This window comes from Neovison vison, chromosome 11 (assembly GCF_020171115.1).
Source record: "Neovison vison isolate M4711 chromosome 11, ASM_NN_V1, whole genome shotgun sequence".
NCBI lineage: Eukaryota > Metazoa > Chordata > Mammalia > Carnivora > Mustelidae > Neogale > Neogale vison.
The window spans coordinates 182785026-182802672 of record NC_058101.1 but is presented as its reverse complement, the minus strand read 5'-3'; the positions used below and the strand labels follow the sequence as shown (position 1 = coordinate 182802672).

General features: G+C 40.8%; 1 protein-coding gene across 2 annotated transcripts in view; it reads left to right on the top strand.

The window, feature by feature from the left end:
* NRG1 (neuregulin 1) overlaps positions 1-17647 on the top strand; it is a 1114604-nt gene that overhangs the window by 831085 nt on the left and 265872 nt on the right. The gene's annotated exons all lie outside the window — the stretch shown is intronic.

Below are 17647 nucleotides of genomic sequence, written 5' to 3'. Positions count from 1 at the left end.
AGGCCCAACTGGAAGACAATGTCTGTAGATCAAAGGAGCCGACGAGACAGAGAGTTCATAAAATGTGAATACAATTCCAGGGGAGGATTGATGATTATGGAAGCAGAAAGCCAATCAAGTTAATATTCATTCTAGCAACAAGTCCGATCGCCTCACTGGGACCCATCCCTCTGCAAAGTATCCTCAGCTTTTCAAGGGCTCCACAAGGGCAGAACAAAGCCGTGAAGGATGCTCTCATTCCGGAAAGCCGGCTGCAAGATGGCCTGAATCAGAGGTCAACGACTACCACTGAGAGTTCATCGCATTCGACCCCAGAAAGAATAAGGCTCAAAATCTGGTTCTGCGGGAGTGGTTTAGCATCATCAACACCACTGGGCTCCTAACGAATGTGACGATTTGGAGGAGGGTGTCTTGTTTCAAGAAGAGAGTCATCATGGTCTTATGATTATAAAACATTAAATGCATGTAGTTCTGAAACCACCGGCCTCATTCTGGCATTTACATCTCTCAGTTGCCATTTAAAAATGTCCAAGAAGGTGGGACGGTGGTAGAGGAAGAAAGGATAAAAAGAAGCACTAAGCCAAAAAGTAGGGCTAGATGGTAAGAATGATTAACTTAGTCTCTGGTATCTTAGGATATGTGGCTTAACTCCCTATCCAGTGGAGTGAATAATATGTCTCAGTTTGGTTTCTGGTTTGAATATGGGGGACAAAATCCTAACAGGGATGACTTTGTTCCACTGTCTTCCTTTTGGCTTCGTTTGCTGAGTTATCTTGATGAATGACACCGCCCAGGACAATAGACACATTGGAGATTTGGAACATCACAACATGTAATACATCTGTGCGTAATTCTCATCCTCTGCAACAATCGAGAAGTTGAAATTGCCTGATCTTTTCAAGTGAATGTTGCCACTTTGACCCAGGCAAGCAAGAAGTAAAACAACAATACCAACCAGCAGTTTCAAGCATCCTTGTGTCGCATAATAACTCAGCAGTAGGCTTTGCTAATGGTGTTTATGAGCTGCCAGGCTACGATTGGCCCTGAGGCAAGGAGGCATTTGCCCAGTGGGCTCCTTCTGTGTGGGGGGCCTTTTTGCAGCCTGGGGGCCCTTTTAGGTGACTCTCAGCAGGAGTGGGCTCTGCAGGCCAAGGCCTTTTGCAGTGAGCTAACTGTGTTCAATTATAGCTTTAAGGTCCATGCTGCATTCAAAATGTTTTCGGACACCAATAAAATACCATAAAAACTATTATCTAGGACAGGCCTACGCAAGGAGTTCATGACTCGCTGTTTTTTTAAGCTATTATTTATTTATTTGATGCCATTAATGGAAATTAAACAAACCCGAACCAAACACTTCCCAAAGTTTAATCGAGATCATTGTTTCCGAAAATCAAACGGCCCTAAAAAGTGCAGCGGAGCTCGGTGTCAACAACCATCAGCCATCAGTCTTGAGACATGTATGGAAGTAGATGATATGCAAAAGAAGACAAGAATTCAGACCACACGCTGATGGCTGAAAACAGACAAAGGAGACAGTAACTGAGAGCCTAGGGCTGGACCACCCAAACTGTCTTTTGACCTTCAAATGATACGAAATGTTTGTGAGTGCAAATTAAAGAAGGAAATCAGTAATGCTCAATACACTTGAGGTTTTATTTGACACCCACAACTGAAACTACCTTTTGGTGATGTGTGCATTTACGTCAGCAAAGAATGCAATTGAATTTGGAAATTCTCCCCAGTGCTATCTGTTCAGACCTGCGATTTCAGCTCCCTGAAAACTGGTGTATTGAATTCCACTGGAAGGAGTTCTCGTGACAGCATGTGCTTACCAAGAAGGGGCTGTGAACTATGTATCTAAGGTACTGATATAAATTGTAAATCTGTACCTAATTCATATTAAAGATAATTTAAGGAAATAGTTGAGAGACAGATCCTGATAAGGTGCCAGGGAACCTCCATTAGATTCCCAGTCTCTGTAACCCATGGGAGAAACGGATTCATTAAGCTGAACAAGCTGAGGGGTGCCTGGGTGGCTCAGTGGGTTAAAGCCTCTGCCTTCAACTCAGGTTATGATCCCAGGGTCCTGGGATTGAGCCCCGCATCGGGCTCTCTGCTCAGCAGGGAGCCTGCTTCCCTACCCCCTCTCTCTGCCTGCCTCTCTGCCTACTTGTGATCTCTGTCAAATAAAAAAAATAAAATAAAATAAAATAAATCTTAAAAAAAATAAAAATAAACTGAACAAACTGAATCTGGTCTACTTGTTATTGTTTAAAGGAAAGGAGAGTCAAGGTGCTTCTTGGTACAAATGAGGGGTAGCAGACTCGAGCGTCAGAGAACTATTGCCTTGAAAGCTTTTCACCTATCTTTTTCTAATTATTATTTGTTTTTTTGGGAAAAGAAATGTCCAACTTGGTATATCTTTGTAAGGTCTGTCAAGGATACATGAGATCTGTCCAATAAAGGTCCAGAATTCTGGTAAGTTTAAGAAGGAGATGCAAAAGGATGAGGGGGAATTGAAGAAGGTCATTATCTGAATCAGTGAACAAGACCTCGTTAGGCTCCCAGCATATGAAGGAGACAGCTTTGGGGGAACAGAACACAAAATCCCAGCCTTTGAGTTGACAGAGTGAAACGGCAGAAACAATTCCTAAGAACGCAAAGCAATATTGGAAGCCAAAACAGGGAGCCTGGAGACAATGTGGTCTGCAGATGGCACACTTGGAGCCCAGGCTCCCTGAGAAGCTGTGTGCAGAGCGCTGCTGTTTATGGAGCCCGAAGTCAGCCCGCATGGGTTTGCGTTTCCGCTCTACCACGAACAGCTAGGTCCACGACGTCCCGCAAGTGACTTAGCCTTCCTCGGCTTCAGTGTCTCATCTTTGCCACAGAGCTGAGATCATCTGGAATAGTTGCTGTAAAGATTAAGTCAATGGATATACAGTGCTTAGAATCGTGCCTGGTGGAGCTTCTGCGGGGGCCAGAACTTCGGTGGCCTTGAGGACTGGTTTGGACAGGGACAGGGAGGGTGGAGATACCCCACTTCTCAGTGAGAAGTCTCAGTGGGGATAGAGAAACCCCTTCTCTGTCCGGGGTGAGAAGGTAGCATGAAGCACCTTGGCTGAGCCTGAATGTTCTCGTGAGCATGAAAGCTGGGATCAGGCCATCAGAGCCCCGCATGTTAAGATGAAGAGCTCCTTTTTTGTTCCCTAGGACAGTTTTCCACCTCCGTCTTCCTTTTGAGACAAAGAGTGATGCTGTGTGAGTAACAGATGAGTGTGTGTAACTGTGAACAGAATTTAGCGCCTGTAATCAAATAAAATTCACAACAAAATTAATGTATCATATTAATGATATGCATAATCAGTGGGGTGCTGGTAACCAGCTCTCTGGGGGAAAAAATCCTGATTTACGTAAATATGCTCATCATGGTTAATTGAAACTATCAAAGTGACGTCACTGAGCAGCGAGTTGGGAAGAGAAGCAGACGCACAGTCCGCTCTCCTGAGCAGGTGTGAGTGGGCGTGGGCGGGCCCCAGCACGCCGCGACATTTCACTTGGTTTCCACACACGCCGGATGAGCTCCTTGAAAGCAGTGACAACACCTTATCCTCTTTCATATCCCTCACACTAGATGCCTAATAGTTATAATATATGTATATGTATATATGTATGTATATGTATATGTATATAGATGACAAATCAAATTTTATATATATATACATGATTTGTATATGATTTATATATATTTATATATAAGCATATATTTTATATATGTAATATATATATATATATCTCCATACATATACACACACACAGGCACATATATATATATGTGGGTATCCATAAATGGATCTGAAAAATGATAGTAATTGGCATTGCCTTTAAAGAGCCAATCCAAGTTCTGGGTTAGTTTACTTTGCTCTTGCTACTATCTATAAATAGTATCAACGTGCTTATTCTTTGCACATCAATAACACATGGTAAAAATCAAAAGCTCCCATTTCCTCCTGAACAGGTCTAGGCTGAGGCCCCTGTGCCTTGAGGTCCCTGCTTGCCTGAACCAGTCTGCCCTGACCTCCTTCTTTGTTCTTCAGTGATTAGGAAGAAGCAGTTCAGGATACCTAAGTGGCTCAGTCAGTTATGTGTCTGCCTTCAGCTCAGGTCATGATCCCAGGGTCCTGGAATCGAGCCTCACTCACCTAGGGCTCCTTGCTCAGCAAGGAGTCTGCTACTCCCTCCCCCTGCTAGTACGCATACACTTTCTCTCACTCTTGCTCTTGGTCTCTCAGACAAATAAATAAAACAAAATAAAATAAAATAAAATAATTTTTTTTTTTAAAGGGAAGAGACATTTCCAGGGCTCTGGGTCATTCTATGCCACGAGTCCAGTCTGTTCCTCATCCAGGAGTTAGGAGCAGGGGTGGAGCAGGGGTGGACACAAGAAATGCAGGAGTAAGGAGAAGGAAGAGGCAAGATGGGCATCTTTAGAGTATGTTGAGACAGGAGGACGGAAGCCAGGGGGAAGGGAGAGAGGGAAGAGCTGCAGACAGGCAGACAGACAGGATGAACTGAAGCTCCAAAGACACTCCTCTTCTCAACCAGAAGTTCTCTAAGCCAGGCCGCTGTTAGCAAACAACCCAGGTTTTAGAATTATTTTACAGCAGAGGACAAAATGACTCATTTGGGAAAAGTTTTTGATCTATGGGGAGAGAGAGGTAGGCAACATGAGACTTAGCTCGTCCAAGTGTCTTCCTTCAGTCCCCTGCCTTGCCAGTGGCCCACGCTCGGTTCGTATCTGGATGATGGTGCAGGAGCCAGATCCAAGACAGCCTGCAGCTGGATATGCGTGTGTGTGTGTTGGTGAGGGAGATGCCAGAGAGAGCACTTTTCTTCCAGATAGTCCAATTTTGATGGTTTACTGTCCTGTTACTCTTCCACACTCCTCTGGCTAAATCCTGCATTTCCTGATACACAGCCTGGTAGGAGGTGTCCTTTATGCATGGGGGTACCCATCTACTCTCTGAAATATGAAGATATTTTAGGAAGACTCCTCCAGATTCTCCACACCTCTTGCCTCCAAAAAGACATAGTAAACCAAAAGAATCATCATGTGAACAAGGATTTTAAGCAATCTGACCTCTGCCCCCATCTCCAACCTCTTCTCTCACCAAGAATGTCATGTCCCCATTCCACTCTTGTCCATTAACCTGAATTTTGAGCCAAGTGCCTATTTCTACTTCCTGTGCTTAGTTTGTGCCCCAGTTGCTTATGTCTGAGATCCCCATCCTGCACCTTATAAGCCTTTTCTAGAATGCTCATCTCTCCTTCTCCAACCTTATAATGATTTGTTAAGCTCCTTGAAGGCAGGGTCAGGACTCTGGTTAGTCTTCTCAGTATCCCCCACTTAAGCACAGGCATGTCTGGTCACTCTCAGGTGGATGGTACAGCTGTCATGTCAATTTCCTTTCACTCCTGTGAAGGGGAGGGAGCATGGAAAGGGACCTCCAGAAATGACTTCATCCCTTTCACAGTTTTTTTTTATCATGGTCTCAAATGTCCACTGACCAGGAGAAAGTTTCAGGAGAAGTCCTTTGAGGATTTGATTCAGGTGGTCAGTAGAATAAAAACAGTGTACCAAGGAGATAATCTGGCTTCTGTGCAAAACCCAGTGGAGAGGATAGAAAAAGAAGGAAGAAATCCTGCTGCTAATGGACTCAGAGACAAAGTATAGAGCTTCTCCATGTGATTGCTGTCCGCAGGCAGAAGAAATAGACAATGGCAAAATACATTGTGAGTCAGCACAGTCTAGGGAGAGAGTCATATGAAGAAAACATGAGAGAAGGAAATCAGATTTGACAGCAGTTTCTAGAGCAAAGCACCAATGAAAAGGAATAATATTAATGAGCATAGGGAGGTGAAGATGGGTTTGGTGAAAACATGATGAGTTCAGATTCAATACTGAGGTCAGGGTGGTTATTTGAAATCCAAGTCTTGTTGTCCAGCAGTGTGAGATGTCTTATCTTAGTCTATCAGTGTCCTATATTGTCTTGTCTTTGTCCTGCTAGAGACTTAGAGATTGCCTTTTGCCTTTTCCTGGTGTGCTAGCGTATAATGGAAAATATTCAACTTTTTCCATTTTTTAGAGATTATTTTTATTCTTTGCCACATTTGTCTTTTCGTCTCAAAAGAATATAAAAGCAGTTTTCTTTTTCTTTTTAAAGCACTGCAATTTCTTTACGAGACTACCGAATTGCCAAAATTTGCTGCCAACTCTAGACCATCTTTCCTTTCTCTAGATCTGGTGGATAGTAGGGATCTGATATACCTGCTATTAATGATGTGACTATGAAAAATCTGAAGTAAATGGGAAAGTCATTGCTTTTATTAAAAGCATATCGAGTACATTTTTGTCAAATAAACATCATTGGCAAAGAAAATAAATCTCATCTTTAAATTTCTGGTTTTCCATTCTTGCCAATCATAACACGTACGAGAGTCTGTGATGACCCCCTGCCGGCTATTGGATTATCATTTGTTTTACAACTTGAAAAAAAAAAAAAGGAGTCAGAATCAGTTTTGTCCAAAATTTAGATACTGCTTCAGACGTGGCCCTAGAGCAACAGTGAGGTTATGGAAGGACCAGCTTTCATTCTGCCCCTAAGTTCCATTTCTGCTTTGTAAGGGCGAGTCAAAACAGGGAGCATGAAATGTAACTTTTATTCATTGGACTTCTTATGTTTGCTGAAAGAGAAGTTGATCCGGAAAGAAAGATTTTGGGAGACTTTTTTTTTTTTTTTAAACTTGCTGTTAAGGCCAGGCTTGATGATCTCTTCAGGTCCCCTCCGATCTCCCTGTGTTTCTCCTTCCCAAATGAAGTATTTGACTCTCGGAGGGTAGGTGACTGTCTTTGTGCTCTGCCATTCCAGAGATAAGAGCCAAATGAGATTTTAGAAATTCCAGAACAAATGAAACGTGCACCATTTTATCCTCGCATTCCTCGAGACCGCCTGCCTCTATTCCCATCCCCTGGAGGACAAAGTTCCTTGTAGAGCATTTGGTGCCACTGAACCCTGAAGAGCCAGGCACGCAGCATCTGTGGGGGTACTCAGTCTGGTTTCTGTGGATCAGAAGCATTTCTCTAAACGTTGGAGTCCAAAGGACTTTTAAAGGGGGGGGGGGTCTCCTCGGAAAACTCATTATGGGTCTCTTTCAACCAGGAGTCCAAACTAAGAAACCTCAGAAGATGCAGCCTTCAGTCATTAGTGACAGATCTATTTTAAAGGCATGAGGTTGTGGAGCTGGGTACAAAGGCGGCTCATGATTGTAATTGTTGGGCTCCATTAGAAGGGAGCTTTCTGGAGACCCACGGTTTTTTTGAGGCACCACAGTCTACCCCCAAATGAAAAGTATCCTGCTGGCTAATTAACTTGCAGCACTTTCTTCTCCATTGTGCCCTGATTTTTGTTTTGTTTTGTTTTAATCCCATACCCTGTTTCGAGTAGGGCCGGTGGAGCCTTCTATTATTTCACCCAGATATTTTATGACGAGCAGCTTTTCAGTCCCCCACTCACTCTGATTTCATTGCTTTCATCTTACTTTCCCTTATTCTCATCTGCAAGAGAGGGGAGATTTTTTTGAATTTAAGCTCTCGTCTCCTTTTCCAGGATCATGAAACTCTGGGGTTCTCGGAAGACCTATCTCACCCTATTTTTTTTAAGTCCTACGTAAAAACACACTGTGATTAATTTGGTTTCCACTTATTTCAACACCCTGTGTGAATGTTACTAAATAAGAGAGTTCAACCTCATGATAAAATACACAACAGTGCTTATTGCCTAGAAGTTCTGCTTGAGCAAGTGCATTGCCAAAGCAAAATCAGAGGAACTTGTGGAAGACTGGGAAGGTTGAGGATATCTTTCTCTTGGCATTGTAACCATGACATGCGAAATGAAATGTAGGAGCAAAGGAGACCATGGAAAAGAGGGATCACTATATTGGGAGCCTGATTGAAAGACTTCTCTGTTTTCTTTCATTATTCTTTGGTAATTTCTGACTTTGGATGTTCTAAATACAGGTAAATTATAGAAGCCTATAAGGACCTCAAAATGTCGTTCCCAGGTCAGCAGTATCAGCATCACCTGGAAACGTGTTAAAAATGCAGATTCTTGGGCCTCGCCTCAGACCTACTGAGTCAGAGGCTCAGGAGCTTGGGCCAGCTTGTGTTTTAATAAGCCCTCTGGGTGATTCTGATGTGCTCTCAAGTTCTAGAAATGTGCCTCATGAGAATGAATAAAGATTAGGATATGATGACTTGAGGGACAGTTCTTGAGTCAGTCTGTGATCTTTGAAGTAGATTATAGTGGATCCGTGTTATTTCAGCAACTGTTAGGGTCAAAGCATCCTGTTGGTATAACCAATACTAAATACAGAGCAGGAGTACAGTTAACTCTCGCTCATGGCCACGTGGATAAAGATCAGAACGGCAGAGTGCAAGGACGCCGATTCTGTTCTCAGGGCAGGGTGCTGGTCCGTACTGTTCTGCTCTCTCCCTGCCCATCACCGTTCGGCACCACTGTTTTGACTTCACACTACAGTTCCTGATCTTCGTGCTCGCTTCGGCAGCACATATACTACAGTTCCTGATCTTAGATTTTATCCTTGGTACTTCTTGGTATGCTGTGTTGATGGTTATCAGAAGACTATGCAGCCAATCAAGTGTCAGTGTTTACAGATGTTTTGAGGGGACTAATTTTGTTCTCTTCCTTATTCTCAGGGAGTCCCTACCAAACCTTAGTATCAGTGTTAAGTAATCTGTATAATAGGTGTAGCAACCTTTGCCCTAATCTTGGGAAGATAAGGTGCGAAGGATCCCTGAAAGACCTGGCGTCATGTCTGACCCGTATAGACGATCAGTTATTTGATGCAAACCTAATCATTCCAGTGACTCTGAAACTTCTTTTAGTTTCTCTCCAATTAGTACCTTTGGAACTAATTGTAAAGAACCCATTCAACCAGAAAAATGGTCTTATTTTATGACAGCACATAGAGGATGTGAGTTAACCAAGGAGATAAGTATTTGAATCTGTTATCCTGGTATGTTCGTAAAAATTGAGTACTTAAGATAAATTTTCTAAGCACTCCTACCATGTAGAAGATGCTTTACTCCCTAATTGTCATAATAGGTGAACAGAGCAGAAGCATTAACTTCTTTTTGAGGCCAGGAGGATAGGGCCAGAATATTCTCTTGTACGAATGAAATAGAAGCTTCTTTTTCCTTCGGCTCAGTCAACTTTGTATGATTGGATACATACCATGTGCTATCTTCCTGGGTCGTCTGGCTTAGAATGAATCCTCAGCCCCATGCCTAGGCTCATGCACAGATGCTAGTGGAAAAGGCAATCTCAACTGACTGCAAGGATGACTCTGGGCATTATGTATTATATCCAGGGCCATGAATGCGGAATGCCTATATGTGCAATGGAAGATCCACCATAGCATACTTGGGTCTATGGGCAATACCTTCCTGAACTTGAGTCACATCCTCTGGCCCAAGGGATACACACAGGAATTGCTTTTTGGGAGATTATCTGGGAGTAAAGTGAGCTGTCACTCTCCCTCCCAGGCTACAAAACATCTACCACTGTTTCCTCTCTGAAAAGGGGGGAAATTGGACTAAATTGTGATGAGTATCAAGTCAACTGCACTATATAACCAAGAAATACCAGTATGTAATAGGTTTTTTAATGCATAAATCTACATTTTTGTGGGTGCTCCCTATAATTATTTCGCTCATCAGAGACGTTTATCCAGCTGAGACATAAAAACCCGAGTTAGGATGTAAAAAAGCAAATTTTCTCCCCCAACAGTCATGGGAATCAGATTAGCTCTATGATTCATCAGGGCCTAGCCCAGTGCTGAGCACATACTAGAGGTGTCCAGCAAATCCTTGTGGAATTAAGTGGTATGAGAGTTAATTACTCGGCCACAGCACTGCAGCAGGAGGCCGAGTCCCTGATAGATTTATTTTCAGTTGACCTGCCTGACATTTGGTTTTGCAACCTTGTGTTCAGTTTCTTGCAGGCACCAATGCTCCCAGAATTTTGCCTGCCTTGCTTTCTTTCTTTCCTTTTTTTTTTTTTTAACCTTTCTCTTTCACTGTTCTTTGTTTGTTTGTTTTTGTTTTTATTTTGGAGAAAGCACACATCTACCTACAAAATCTCTGCCAGGAACCTCCAAACCTGGACAGTAGCAGCACTCAGCTTCGCCTATGAAACGTACCAAAGAAAGGGTTGATAATCACACTACAGACCCGCGTCCCTTAAAGATTTTAGAACCAGTCCTTTGTTTTTCAAGAAAATAAACTCTAAAATAGGAGAACTGAGGCGAAAAGAAAGTGCATGGACCCAAGAACTATCTTAAGCAGGTCTCATTCTCTGGCCTTGAACTCAAACAGTTGTATTCACCCCTCTATTTTCACTAACTTGCAACCCTTAGGTTGCCCTGTACTGTCACAGCCCAAATTTCTTAGACCTGTGCTTCCCGGGGCTAAGCAATTGTTTCATTAAACACATTTCATTCCATAAGTTTTTGAGGGTGTGTTGTGGAGAGGGGGTGAGGGGAGCTTAGAAACACTGTGTTTTGGGCCAACCCTATGAACAAGTGTTTGAAGTGTTTCTGAAGACATTACCAAAAAGGTAATGATAATGGGGTGGTGACAGGGTTCTAATTAAAACCTAGCTTTTCTATCCAAGGTAGAAAGAGCTCTCTTGCCGCTTCATTTTGAAAACAAACTCTACTGAGACTGACTTCCAGTAGAAAGGTCCCCGTCACCATTCCACCCAAATGGAGGTAATTAAGAGTCCTTCTGTGCATTAAATTAGGTATCTACAGAGGAGGTGGGAAGCTTTGGGTTTTTATTGGGAGCCAGAAGCCTCTTTTCTTGCTCATCATGCTCTGGAAATCATGTAAGACACCAGACTAGTGACTTTCAGCCCATTCAAACAGCTGAACTAAGCGGCTCCGTGAAGGGTTCTGAGGCCCACAGAGAAGGCCTAACGAGAGTGACAGTTTTGCTCTGTTGAACAGACCACTCAGTGGGCAGGGCCCTCTCCGGGCACCCATTCATACCTCAGAACATCACAAACTCTGGAGTGACTGGCCAAGCACAGCTACTTTTTATACTTGCAGGTGAAATTATTTCTTCTTCGCCAAAAATTAAATAACGGAAGTGATTTTGCAACTTAAGATGGAGAAGTGCCTCTTCTGGGACATTTGAGAGACCAAGAGGCTCGAAAGGGTGATGAGTTTCATGTGGACACCGTTACATCCTTGAAAATGCTTTACTGGAAGCTGGGCTCTTTAGCCACATGGTAATTTGCATCCCTCCGTGTCTGGTATAGTAGTAGAGTCCTTGTTACTAATAATGACACAAAATCCATCCCAAGCATCTTTATTCTCTGTCGTGGGGTGGGGGGGGAAGAAATTGTGTAAGAGATATTTAACAAGCTGCTGTTAACTTTGCTGAAGTTGCAAGAATGAACTGGCTTGAAAGGTAAGAGGATTTTGGGTTTCAGCTGGATAATTTGGATGATGTTGGAATATATGATCTTGAAATTCCCTTCCAATCCTGAGATTCTGTGGTTATAAATCCATCATTTTTTTAAAAAGAAAAACTTTTAAAGGTGTTTGCAGGGACATAACAGAATAATGGAAGGGAAAATGCAGAGAGGATTTTTTGGGTGTTGATAAGCAATCTGCTCGTTTTGCAATATATTTTTCTAATTGCCTGTTTGTTTGTGGCAAATGCTGTGTTGTAATCAAGTGGCTTTTACAATAATAAAACACTTCTCCCAATTAAATGGCACCGTGAAGAATTCAAAGATGAATAGAAGTGGTTCTTGCCCTTAAAAAGCTTATTTATATGCTTCCCTTATAAAACTGACTTCTTTTTCTGATTATAAAAGTAATATATGTTTATTGCAGAACATTTGGAAACTACCAAGGACTATAAATAACCCATAATTGCCCCACTAGAGAAAATCATTTTCAATATTTTTACTATTTTGGTGTATTTCTTCCATACACCTTCAAATTCATATTAATTTTTGATATTAGGTATCCTGTTTTCACCTGCTCCTTAAATTTCACAATATAATTGCATATCTAAACAGCACCATGTCTCAAAACACAGCTGTAGTGACTCATTTGTTGATATTTTAAAAATCCCACCTGGATGAAATGGACAAAAGATGCGCATCTCCATGGGGAAGGGGATCAAGGAGTTATTCTGTTCACTTGATTGATCACGTAGTGATCAGCCATGATAAAAAAGCCCAAATGGCCAAATTGACCCCTCCCCCTAAAAAATCATTTAGTGGCCATGTATAAAAAGCCAAATGGAGACAATAAAAGTCATATAAAAATAAAAATTTTAAAAACATATCTTTTAATGAAAACAAGAGCTTCAGAAAATGAATATCCAGATTTACTCAGACTGATGTTTCACCTGGGCACTTACTGAATAATTCTTTTTAGCTCTTTCTTGTGCCTGAACATACAGATTCATTGTCCTTAGCAGGAAATTTCATGTACTCCCTGTTTCCAAGCCCACAAATATAATGCGTAAAATTACGAAGTATGTAATTCTGGTTCTGTGTATGTTTCCTAGCCAGGGAATAGCTTGCCGACATGTTAACTATTCCTTAGGAGTTGTAAACATAAAGTACACTGTAGCAAAACAAAATGGAAGAAAATGGAAAAATTTCCATTGCATCTGTGGTTCTGATTTCTTGCCCTTTGGTTCTTTGCTTCAACACTGAAACAGAGTCAGTGGCTAACACTGATCATTGTGGCTGGCAGTGGCGAGGAAAAGAGACCTTCCCAGGGCAGTCTATCCCACTTCTCAGATTACTATCTCTGATTCATCAAATCAGCCTTTCTCGGGGAACTGCATCAGACCAGTTATTTCCGAGGACAATAACCACTCTGCAGTGGTCTGGCGGAATGCAATACATTTATAACAATTTTAAAAGATCCCTCCCGGAGTTTTATAAAGATATATGATATTAAACCGGAAAAATAGTACCAGGTAATAGGGAAATGAAATCCTCCACTAAAGTTGGCTTAGCTTTTTCAGAAAAGCCCTAAAGATATTAGCGAATTTCTCTGCAGCTTTCTATTGTTTTAGCTCTTCCCCTAAATAGTAGTTAATGAAGTACTAGATGTTAGAAAAGCAATTGCTTTGTTATTCCTTCTGGGCTGACTTTTTATCTGATAAGCCTGCCATAGAAAGCCCCTGACCACTTTAGAAACTGACAGATTTTAATGTAAAATGAGAAAGGAAGGTGCATGGCAAGGTGGGTAAAAGAGGTACAAGACTCAAGTAGGGTCTGTCTCTCATTTGAGTTCTCAGACTTTTTTTTAAATGTCTGACCGTATGTTATTAGGACTCACTGGCCTTATTGTCGTTAATTTAATTCCTGAGTTAAATTTAATAAGTATAGAGTCAACAAGCCTAGAATGTCTTTCCTCTCCATATTAAAAACAAAGTTCTACTTAGTACTTGATTATGAATATATGCGTGCATACATTTCATTTGATCCCTACTGTCATTTTGTAACATGGGAAAAGCAGATACAAACTCTTACTCCTTTTTTCCCCATAGGGAAACAAATTCAGAGACATTTAGTAAGTTGCCCCAAATCACACAGTTAAGAAGTGTCAGAGTAAAGGATGGAATCTTGGTTCTGTGTCTTCTGGTTCAAATATCATATTTTCACATCCAGATGCCCATATAGTCTAATTTTTAAATTTTCGAATTGATCTATGAGTCTCACCATAAGCAATTTAACAGAAATATCTAAATCTCTAACACCTAAGATGTTGGGGAATTTAAATTCAGCATAATTATAATTTCTTAACTTACATGTTGCTCTATTTCCACTAGTATTTTCAAAGGCTTTGGGGTCATAAAGATCCAAGTTCAGGCTGCTTCCAGTACCAAACAGTTGACCTTGTTCTGGCCCACATCACAAGCTATACACATAGCTGACCAGTGAACTAACAAATGTACACTTTTAATCTGGGTATGAAAGATTTTGCAAGGCGGCCATTGGAGATGAAAATATTTTCCTCTATACTCTTAGATTCAGCTACTGGGGGCCTGTGAATTAGGATCACAAAAGGCAGATTAACAAGAGTTAAGGCATACAATTTTTGTTATTCCTTTATTAAACCGAAGATATTTATGTGGATAGGAGTTCACAGAAATGTAGTCAAACTCAAAGTAGTAGTTAGACTTTGAGGGCTTGTATACCTTTCTTAATAAGGGAAAAGGAGATTAGACTTCAAGGGAGGTTAGATTGTGGGAAGTAACACATATAGTGGCAACTAATAGAAGATAAGGATTATTTTAGGTACATCTTTTTATGAAAACACATCTTGACATGCTATATCTTTGATGAGAAGAGTCATTTTTTTCTTCTTGGTATTAGGGTGAGGGCTGAGGAGTAGCGTGGTAGGAAACATCATCCTCAGAGGGAAATTTATGCCTTACTTCTTTCAGGTAGGGAAGGGGAAGGCAGAAAATGTCTGCCATCTGTTGATTTTCAATTGCTTTCAGGTCAAAATAGTCCTCATGCCAAATTAGAGTATTTTGGTATTTTGGGGTGGCATACTTTGATCCCTTCATCTCCCCATCTGAAACTCTTGAGCAATTTTCACACATCAAAAGCCTAGTTGGTAGCTAAAGAGAAAAGAAAAAGGGGTTAGTAGCTGAGGGATCTGCCAAGAGAGAGAACACAGAGTAGAAAAAGAATAAATAAGCAGATAGAACAAATATAAGTGCATTCTCCCATATTCAAATTAAACCTATCCTTGGGAATAGGTCAGTTTAGTTAAATAGTTCTATCTCATTTCTGGAGGCAGTGGTATAGGGGGGTATCCCTGAAGTTGGACCTTTATATGGTGTGAACAAATGGGCATTCAATGAGGGGCATTTCTATGGAAACAAAAGAAAAAGAAAGATTCCTGGTTGGAGCAGAGCATTAATCCAGTTTTTTGAGTACAGAAGCCAGTCAAGAAGATTTCTATATATTGGGTGCAAAGTCTCTTTAGAAGGCAGAATGAAGATAGTAATGGTGGTTGTTGTGCCCGGAGTTTTTGCGTCCGAGAGACTACCAAGGGGCCAAGCACTGATGCAATCACACGAGGGTTTATTCAACAAGCTTAAGCTTTGGCCCAAGTACACCGGAAGCAGTGGAGTAGGGACTTGGACCCCAAGCTTAGTTAAGCCAGGGGTATTTATGGGTTCCTGTTACTAAAGCAGGGTGGGGCTTCCTGGAACCAAAGCAGGGTAGGGGGTCTCTGGAACCAAAGCAGGGTGGGGCTTACTAAAGCAGGGTGGGGGGTCTCTGGAACTAAAGCAGGGTGGGGCTTCCTGGAACCAAAACAGGGTGGGGTTTACTAAAGCAGGGTGGGGGAAAGTTCAGCCCTTGGGCACAGGGGTCTGAGATGGCTGCTGGAGCTAAGATGGCTGAACTTATGCTAAGGCTAAACCTGAGGTGGGATGGCCTTGATTTTCTCGGCCTCCACAGTGGTCTCACAGTCATGGTTCTGTCCTAGAGGCTCCAGGACCAAGTTCTGGTAAACTTCCTGAGTGGCCCAAACTATTGTGGTGATAAATTCTTTGAACTTGCGGAGCTTCAGGAAAAGGGCACATTTAGTCCTCATTGATGCTAAGTTAGGAGGGTGGGAGAAAATTGGAGACATTAATTGCAAGATGGCAAGATCCCATTTACAAAGGAGTGAAAGTAGCTCAATGACAATGAACACCCACAAAAGTGGATTGTTTTTTATTGAAACACAAAATTTCCTCCACAATCATCCTCATTTTGATCAACGATAATTTTCTTTGCAAAATAAGCCTAATTTCATGAAAATTGGCCTTTGGGACTGTCTAGGAAATGCCAGTGTTAACAAAGGTCAGGAAGACTTCATTTAGAATTCGATTTAGGGAAGTTGTCTAAAATGTCAAAAGGTTTGAACGTTCAATCAAATGAGAACACAGATCACCATGAAGCATTGCTAAGTTTTCAATTATTTAACGAAAGTGAAAATAAAATATTTGAAAGATAAATAGAGAAGATAACATGGTTTGTAAAACAAGAACAAGCAAAAGGAACTTAACTATTTCAATATTGAGAAGACTCCGTTTTCTCAAATAATCAAAGACATTATGATTAAAGGCAATGCGAAGAACACAGAATCTTTATTTCCTACATGGAGGACTCAAGAAGTAAAGAAAGAATCTGTATTTCACAATTTTCACAATCTTTCATGAAGAATAGACAAGAAATCAATAAAAATTTTTAAAAAAGAAGAGACTAATAATCCAACACAATTGTATTATTTTAGCAGAGAAAGAAAACCAAACTCTAGTCTTACATCAGCACACTATTGGGCTCATTTTTTAAAAAAATCTTATAAATAGAGCCATTCAATCTTAGCCAAGTTCATCTCACAAGATAAGATTCTTCCTCTTTCTCCTTTTCTTTCCTTTTTTCACAGATCCTTTCCAATTTTCTGTATCTGTTCAGGTTTTTGTCGATTTTCTACTTTATCCTTCTGGAATAGGCTTTAAATGGCCTCTAACCTACTGTAGGGCAAATTTACTTTTTTCCTTTTTTTCAAGGAAAACACATATTATACTTTCCTTGTATACTTTGCATACCAAGGTTTTTTCCCTCTTCATTCTTATTGTTCCTATGGTTTATTTACATATATTTATGAGAATTCTTAACTCTCAGTAGGCTTAATTTCTAGTGAAAACTAAGAGGTGGACAATTGGGAACTGTCTGTTGTGATCCGCATCCTGTACTAGATGAGCTAATTTATGAATACACCATTTGATAGTGTCTAGAGATCGTTACCTCATAGGTAAAGCATATTAGTGTGGCAAAAGAACATGTTTACTAACATATTTTAGTCTTTCTGCAAAATTAAGAAGCCAAAAGTAAATAAACATGAAGTTATGTTTAGTAGTAAATATTTCAGTATTTTATCTTATTTGGTAATGATCTAGATATTCAGTGAATATCTATCCTTTAATTTAATATAGCTTTAAGTTTTCAAGTTACCAAAACTTGATATAAGTTGAAAACTTACATCAAAAAACTTCTAAGTTTTCAAGTTACCAAAAAGTTCTGGGAAGTTATTTTTAAGCTGATACAATCATAAGACATTTATTCCTAAAATGAAATTTGTCAGAACAGTGACTCAATTTGATTAAAATTAAATATATAACTTTTATCATCTTAAACATCTAGTAGTTATGTCAGCTTATTTGACTAGTAAACTCAAGTACAATAAGATGTAAATTGTTATTATATTTAATGTTGACAAGTCTGAGGATGTTTTGTTAAATCAATACTATTGAACTGGTTTTATTCAAGAAAGATTATTCTGGATCACATGAACTTGAAAAGCATTTGAGGGATGCCTGAATGGTTCAGTTGGTTGGGCATCTACCTTCAGCTCAGATCATGATCTCGGGGTTCTGGGTCCTGAGTTGGAAGCCTACATCAGGCTCTCTGCTCAGCCGGGAACCTGCTTCTCCCTCTTCCCCTACTGCTCCCTCCAGTTGTAC